Source organism: Hyalella azteca, unplaced genomic scaffold (assembly GCF_000764305.2).
Source record: "Hyalella azteca isolate HAZT.00-mixed unplaced genomic scaffold, Hazt_2.0.2 contig8798, whole genome shotgun sequence".
Lineage (NCBI taxonomy): Eukaryota > Metazoa > Arthropoda > Malacostraca > Amphipoda > Hyalellidae > Hyalella > Hyalella azteca.
This window is the reverse complement of record NW_025938883.1, coordinates 22,329-30,190: the sequence shown is the minus strand read 5'-3', so window position 1 is coordinate 30,190 and position 7,862 is coordinate 22,329. Positions and strand designations below refer to the sequence as shown.

The window sequence follows — 7,862 nt, the reverse complement described above, 5'->3', positions numbered from 1 at the left end:
TGCTGCTGTGGGGTGATGCTGCTGCTGTGGGGTGATGCTGCTGCTGTGGGGTGATGTTGCTGCTGCTGCTGTGGGGTGCAGCTGCTGCTGCTGTGGGGTGCTGCTGTTGCTGCTGTGGGGTGCAGCTGCTGCTGCTGTGTGATGCTGTTGCTGTGGTGTGATGCTGTTGCTGTGGGATGATGCTGCTGCTGTGGTGTGCTGCTGCTATGTAGTGATGCTGCTGCTGTGGGGTGCTGATGTGGGATGCTGCTGCTGTGGGGTGATGCTGCTGCTGCTGTGGGGTGATGCTGCTGCTGCTGTAGGGTGCTGCTGCTGCTGTGGGGTGCTGCTGCTGCTGTGGGGTGATGCAGTTGCTGTGGGGTGCTGCTGCTGCTGTGGGATATTGCTGCTGAACAGCTGCAACATAAAACGTTTGCTTGCTGTTGTTTTAATCGTGAAATCTTTTTGTATTTCTTTGCCTTTTATCTGTCGTTGCTCATAATATAAGATTCCGTTAAATGCATGTTATATCTCGCGAAGTCATCAATCGAAAATAACGCTGTAGTTCAACATTTTCTACCTTACTGTCTTGATAGAAATTGTGTTCTGATAGCGACCGTAATATGGCCAATTATGTAACTTAAAGCATCTATTGTTCTATAAAAATCATAAATCTTATCCCTCATTGTCGTCAGTGTGCGTAATCCGTTTTGTCCCATCCCATCCCGTTCTAAGATTTAATCCCACCGCCATGGGGTGAGCCTTACGTGATTTAATCTCATTGCCGGATTTAATCCCGTTGCCGGATTTAATCCGCATCATATATTTAAACGTTACGAGGTTAATGGGCCATTACAGGGCTGCAGATCCTTCATGGGGTGGAGGATACGTATAGGAACACTCAGTTACGCAGGACAATTGATGGTTCTTATCCTTCATGGTGTGGATCGAGGATACGCATGCAGGATCGCTGTTACGCAGAACATTTAATGGTTTTTAGTGCCCATATTGGGAACTAATTTTCTGCGCGTGTTCAGATACGCACTTTTTGATTAACTAAACTGGGTCAGGATGACCCACGCGAGAGCAAAAACTGCATCGATATTTGGAAAAAGTCTCACTCATTTCTTTGAGTGTATCTACATAAGCGCCTCTCCACCCATTGATAATCTTGACACACTTCTTGCCATCCCCTGAGAACTGGATAATCTTGACACACTTCTTGCCATCCCCTGATAACTGGAAAGTACAAAAATACAAAATACTATAGCATTTATTTCTCTAACAATGAACGTGTCATGTATTGTGGTTTCGGTTGCTGTAACTGCGATGGATATTTTCCTACTCCTACTTTTATTGGATTATTTTAACAGTATGGCAGCATTTACACGGCAACCTTTAATTTGTTGCTAAATATTAGCGGTTGAAGCAATGCAGATATTCGTCGTAGTGAGGTCTAAATATTGTCTTGCATTCAATAATGTTACAGCATAATTGCATGTTTTTCACATGAAAGTAAATTAGTGCAGACATTTTCGTATGATTTTATTTGCTCTAATTTCACTATTTTATATTTCTGTACGCGGATGATGCCATTATATTGGTCGTAGACATGAGGAGGAATTGCCTGATGACATGAGCATTTTATAATGTAATGAATGTATCAAAATATAATAATACAAATGTAATAATATCATAATAATATTATTTAACTGTATTTTATTGCGAATTACTTCTTATAATGTATATTATTTATAAGGAGAAGGAATGGAGCGCAAATGGCGCGAGAAAAAATATCGAGAAAAAATTGAAGGGTAGTAAATTTTTTTTATACAAATATAAAATTGAAAGACGTCTGACAAAATAAATAGACAAAAATAGACGGATAATGAATTATTAAAAGGAGATAAAAAATGAACGTATATGCGCTTTTATTTTAACCAAAGCTTTGAGCTTCAGTGGATGGGCGTGGCCAGCTCTTGTGTCGCGCTGCAGACGGGACGGTCATGGCCCGGATGGCTCAGTCGGTAGAGCATCAGGCTTTTAACCTGAGGGTCCAGGGTTCGAGTCCCTGTTCGGGCGGTGCTTTTTGCGTAGTATCAGCCTGCGGTATAAGATTAGAATAGAAGTGTCGGCATTAAAGAAATAGGCCCATGGCCTATTTCTTTAATTCATTTATATTTCATTTTTAGAAATTCATATATTTTTATATATATGAATTTTATATATATTTTTCATATATTTTATAATTCATATTTAAATTCATTCATATTTCCTTTCATGGCCTATTGGTTAAATAGGCCCATGGCCTATTTCTTTAATTCATTTATATTTCATTTTTAGAAATTCATATATTTTTATATATATGAATTTTATATATATTTTTCATATATTTTATAATTCATATTTAAATTCATTCATATTTCCTTTCATGGCCTATTGGTTAAATAGGCCCATGGCCTATTTCTTTAATTCATTTATATTTCATTTTTAGAAATTCATATATTTTTATATATATGAATTTTATATATATTTTTCATATATTTTATAATTCATATTTAAATTCATTCATATTTCCTTTCATGGCCTATTGGTTAAATAGGCCCATGGCCTATTTAACCAATACTATGCGTGTAAGCCCATATTGAACCAAGTAAAGATGTTTCTTTTTATTTTGTTTTATTTTTAGCTTCGAAATTGTGAAGCAGTTAGTATGGTAGTTTGAAATTTCTCTTGTCTGTTTTTCAAGCAACTTTTTTATCATGACATGAGGGTGTTTTGACCGCGGCTTGAATTAGCTCACGAGCAGCTAGTGTACTGCACAGTATCTAGGATACGTGGAGCTGTTAGCTCACTGTGTCTAGCGTGCCAATAATCTGGTGCCAATCACATGCAGTACATCACAGTATCTTGTGCCAATCAAATACAATGCGCATAAGAAGCCTGCATCACCAAGCGACGCCTGCATCACCAAGCGACGCCTGCATCACTACAGTGAAGGACTCGGACAACCCGTTACTACATTTCTCTCTACGAATCATAATTAATTCTTTTTAAATTCATGATCTCTTAAATTTAAATTTATGAACTCTTGTTGTATTTATCAGTGTCAGTGTTGGTGAACGCGCATGGCTTGCATCAAACGTCGATGTGGTGATGATTCATCGTTTGATGTAAAACAACTCTAGCGTGAGCCGCGTGAACTATCTTTACCATTTATTTACTGTTGGTCATAGTAAAATCTTCTACTAGGTGTTTCATCTGCCAGATGTTCTTTTCTTTCTAGATGTTCTTCTCCTGCTAGATGTTCTTCGACTAGTACACCCAAATGTTCTATTGCTGGAGGTGATGTAAAAATTGGTTGTTACTTTCTCGGAATACTATTCCTTTATTATTTCCCGCGTTTTATTAACAGTCTTCAAGTCACATGTCAGGATAAGAGTTCTCGTCGTACAGATTTTGTAAACGTGTTTCTTCGGCGTTATCCGATGCTACATTTTTGTTTGTTTGTATCGCCATTTAAAGATGTAAATAAGATTTCCCAAAAGGCTATTCAGCTCTGCCGTGACCAGGATTCGAACCTGGGTTATTGCGGCCACAACGCAATGTACTAACCACTATACGATCACGGCCGGCGATGCTGATGACTGACGTGGCGTTGTTTTCCTGGTGCAGTTTCTCCAGCCTCGGTTGCCTGTTGCGCCCTACGCCTCGGTTGTCTGTTGCGCCCTACGCCTCGGTTGCCTGTTGCGCCCTACGCCTCGGTTGCCTGTTGCGCCTTACGCCTCGGTTGGCTGTTGCGCCCTACGCCTCTGTTGTCTGTTGCGCCCTACGCCTCTGTTGTCTGTTGCGCCCTACGCCTCTGTTGTCTGTTGCGCCCTACGCCTCTGTTGTCTGTTGCGCCCTACGCCTCTGTTGTCTGTTGCGCCCTACGCCTCTGTTGTCTGTTGCGCCCTACGCCTCTGTTGTCTGTTGCGCCCTACGCCTCTGTTGTCTGTTGCGCCCTACGCCTCTGTTGTCTGTTGCGCCCTACGCCTCTGTTGTCTGTTGCGCCCTACGCCTCTGTTGTCTGTTGCGCCCTACGCCTCTGTTGTCTGTTGCGCCCTACGCCTCTGTTGTCTGTTGCGCCCTACGCCTCTGTTGTCTGTTGCGCCCTACGCCTCTGTTGTCTGTTGCGCCCTACGCCTCTGTTGTCTGTTGCGCCCTACGCCTCTGTTGTCTGTTGCGCCCTACGCCTCTGTTGTCTGTTGCGCCCTACGCCTCTGTTGTCTGTTGCGCCCTACGCCTCTGTTGTCTGTTGCGCCCTACGCCTCTGTTGTCTGTTGCGCCCTACGCCTCTGTTGTCTGTTGCGCCCTACGCCTCTGTTGTCTGTTGCGCCCTACGCCTCTGTTGTCTGTTGCGCCCTACGCCTCTGTTGTCTGTTGCGCCCTACGCCTCTGTTGTCTGTTGCGCCCTACGCCTCTGTTGTCTGTTGCGCCCTACGCCTCTGTTGTCTGTTGCGCCCTACGCCTCTGTTGTCTGTTGCGCCCTACGCCTCTGTTGTCTGTTGCGCCCTACGCCTCTGTTGTCTGTTGCGCCCTACGCCTCTGTTGTCTGTTGCGCCCTACGCCTCTGTTGTCTGTTGCGCCCTACGCCTCTGTTGTCTGTTGCGCCCTACGCCTCTGTTGTCTGTTGCGCCCTACGCCTCTGTTGTCTGTTGCGCCCTACGCCTCTGTTGTCTGTTGCGCCCTACGCCTCTGTTGTCTGTTGCGCCCTACGCCTCTGTTGTCTGTTGCGCCCTACGCCTCTGTTGTCTGTTGCGCCCTACGCCTCTGTTGTCTGTTNCTGTCTCTTATACACATCTAGATGTGTATAAGAGACAGGCCATATATCGCGTGCACACTTACCCTCCTGCCATATATCGCGTGCACACTTACCCTCCTGCCATATATCGCGTGCACACTTACCCTCCTGCCATATATCACGTGCACACTTACCCTCCTGCCATATATCACGTGCACACTTATTCTATAGCCATATATCGCGTTCAAGTTTATGTCTCTCTGGTCAGCTTCATTAAGGTCTTGTGTTTTATGTCCCAACTTCTTACATCGGCGCGGCGATTGCTTGTTGACTTGGATTGCCTCGTGTCTTTATTGCACGTTTCTCTAACTCGGTTTCCTATTTGATTACTTACATAAATTACACAAGGTAACATCCTACGGTGTGCCAGAATAATCTATGGAGACAAAATCGTAATTTACAACCCAATCATAATTTACAAATTCCGTTTCTGTTTCTTAATTTTACAAATTCTGGTTCTCTTGCAAGGTGAACAGTCATTTACGTAACCGTGATTTCATAATTTCAGTACCTCACTAACAATCGTTAAGATCTTGTTATTTAAAAAATTAATTTTCTGCTCCCGGCATAAGATTGTGCTAATTTACGTTGAAATTCTTCTCACTAAATCGCATTAGCGCTATTGGCTTCATCTCCAATTTTTATTAGATTTTCGATGGGAATTTATACACAGTTTTTCAATGTACATAGTGCTCAACTTTCTAGTTCGAAATATAGTCACATATTTATTTAAATATTCCGCATTTTTATTCTATGCAAGCTACCGGTGAAATATTCCAGCGACCTAGTGATGTCATATATGAAATGACTTACTTACAGGCTAGAATGATGATGATATCGGATTATTGTTGTATGCATATAGTCAATTGTTATGCGTATTACTAATTATACCTCGTATTATCCTGAATTATAATTGAAGTACAAGTGATTGAGAGCATCATAATTATGTATTTTTCTGCATTCTAATTTATGCAATGAAGCAGTCGGGCGTCATTAGCAACAAGCGCGCACTGCGTCGTTACCTTCACTTTCTGAGCGCTACTCTTTACTAAAAATTTACTTATTTTGAAGCGAATATTTGCATGTTGAATAATCTATATCTTCATACGTATAGATTTTATGCTTCAACGATAAACACAACTGTTACACCCATATAAATGAGTGATTCATTGTGCAAATATGGACGCATTTTTGCTTTGTGTGTGTCATCCTGAACCACTTTGGCCCGGCATAAAAGAAGGCATTGGTGTTGTGTGCAAATAATACTATTTGACATAGAAAAATTTTGTCAATGGGCATTAAAGGCCTAATACTGAGGCTACATAACACAATAGAAAGATTTAAAAAGTTTGCATATCTAATAGGTTAAAAAATTAAAAATGTGACCCACGAAAAAAAGCTATTATTTAAAGCCTGTCAGAGTACCCCCTCCAATTTTTTTATTTTTTGGTTAAATAACTCCAGGTTTTGATGCATTGTAGTAGAACTCTTCTAGTTACATATGCAAATGACAAATTTTAGGAAAGTGTCATAGTTTGCAAATGGGGGGCGCCGCCCCCAAATGGGGTAACTTAGACCACCTAATGTCAGCCCTGACGGGGTAACATAGACCGGCTTGGAAGTTAATATAAAATTACCATATATAACATATTTTATGTTTGACAGCCTATTTATGTTTTTTCTTTATGTTTCAGACTCTACAGAGTCTTATATATGGTAATTTTAACTTAATTTCCAAGCCAGTCAATATTACCCCATCAGGGCTGCCATTAGGTAGTCACATTTCCCTCATTATGGGGCGGCGCCCCCCATTTGCAAACTATGACACTTTCCTCAAGTTTGTCATTTGCATATGTAACTAGAAGAGTTCTACTACAATGCACCAAAACCTGGAGTTATTTGGAGTTATTTTACCAAAAAATATAATTGATTTTACCACCCGGTCTAAGTTACCCCAAGAGCTGGGGTAACAAAGACCATCACTTTTTTTGAAATTACATAAAGACTATGAGAGGCAGGAGCCAGCAATTTATGGTGAGTGAAGCTAGAGTATAGACCTGTATTTTGCATGTTTCAATTCAAGTTTAATTTAGCTAGTAAAAAAATGGCATCATTTATAGAAAAAAAAGTGGTCTAAGTTACCCCATTTTACGGTATGTCACTATTTGTATCAATATGAGACATTTCATTCCTCTGAATATTATATGTACACAAGTACCCCTGTGTTTATTATTATTGTATGTACACAAGTAGCTCTGTGTTCAGTATTACTATATAAACAGCACGCGATATTGCCTACTTAATCTCCTATATCAAGCTTTAAGTTAGGTTAGTATGTTTTAAGCTCCCCCTATAAACATTCAACTCGACAAGTGCGCGCAAACTACATGAATTATTAAAGCCTTGAGGCGCCGTGCACTTTCGCGGTGTCAAGCGTGAAATTTACGCGACGTTGCTGTGCACGTGGAGATCGTGTCTCGTCGCCGTGCACGTGGAGATCGTATCTCGTAGGCGTGCACGTGGAGATCGTATCTCGTCGCCGTGCACGTGGAGATCGTGTCTCGTCGTCGTGCACGTGGAGATCGTATCTCGTAGGCGTGCACGTGGAGATCGTATCTCGTCGGCGTACACGTGGAGATCGTATCTCGTCGGCGTGCACGTGTACGTGGAGATCGTATCTCGTCGGCGTACACGTGGAGATCGTATCTCGTCGGCGTACACGTGGAGATCGTATCTCGTCGGCGTACACGTGGAGATCATATCTCTGCCACGTGAAGCCTGGTCGCGTGGCCTAAACGTTTATGTGAAATACACCATATTGTGGTGTGTGAGTTATAGTGATATGTTATTTGTGTCTCAAATACGCCATATTGTGTTGTAGGAATTTCATGTTTGAGTTGTGGTGACGTTGGTTTTGCTGGTTTCCAACACAAGGCAGTGTTCAATAGTGCTTGGCACGGCGCTGAAAGTTGACAAGAATCTATCATGGAAGTTCTGACGTCAGTGATGAGATGTTTGCTTGAAAAAATCATATTGTTCT

The 7,862-nt window shown here is 41.9% G+C and overlaps 2 non-coding genes across 2 annotated transcripts; one reads left to right on the top strand and one right to left on the bottom strand.

Annotated features, from left to right (window-relative positions):
* Window positions 1–1,988: 1,988 nt before the first annotated feature.
* Window positions 1,989–2,061, top strand: Trnak-uuu. Its single transcript has one exon. It is a non-coding gene; the product is annotated as a tRNA-Lys (tRNA).
* Window positions 2,062–3,539: 1,478 nt separating this feature from the next.
* Trnah-gug lies at window positions 3,540–3,611 on the bottom strand. The gene has a single exon. It is a non-coding gene; the product is annotated as a tRNA-His (tRNA).
* Between the last annotated feature and the right edge of the window lie 4,251 nt (window positions 3,612–7,862).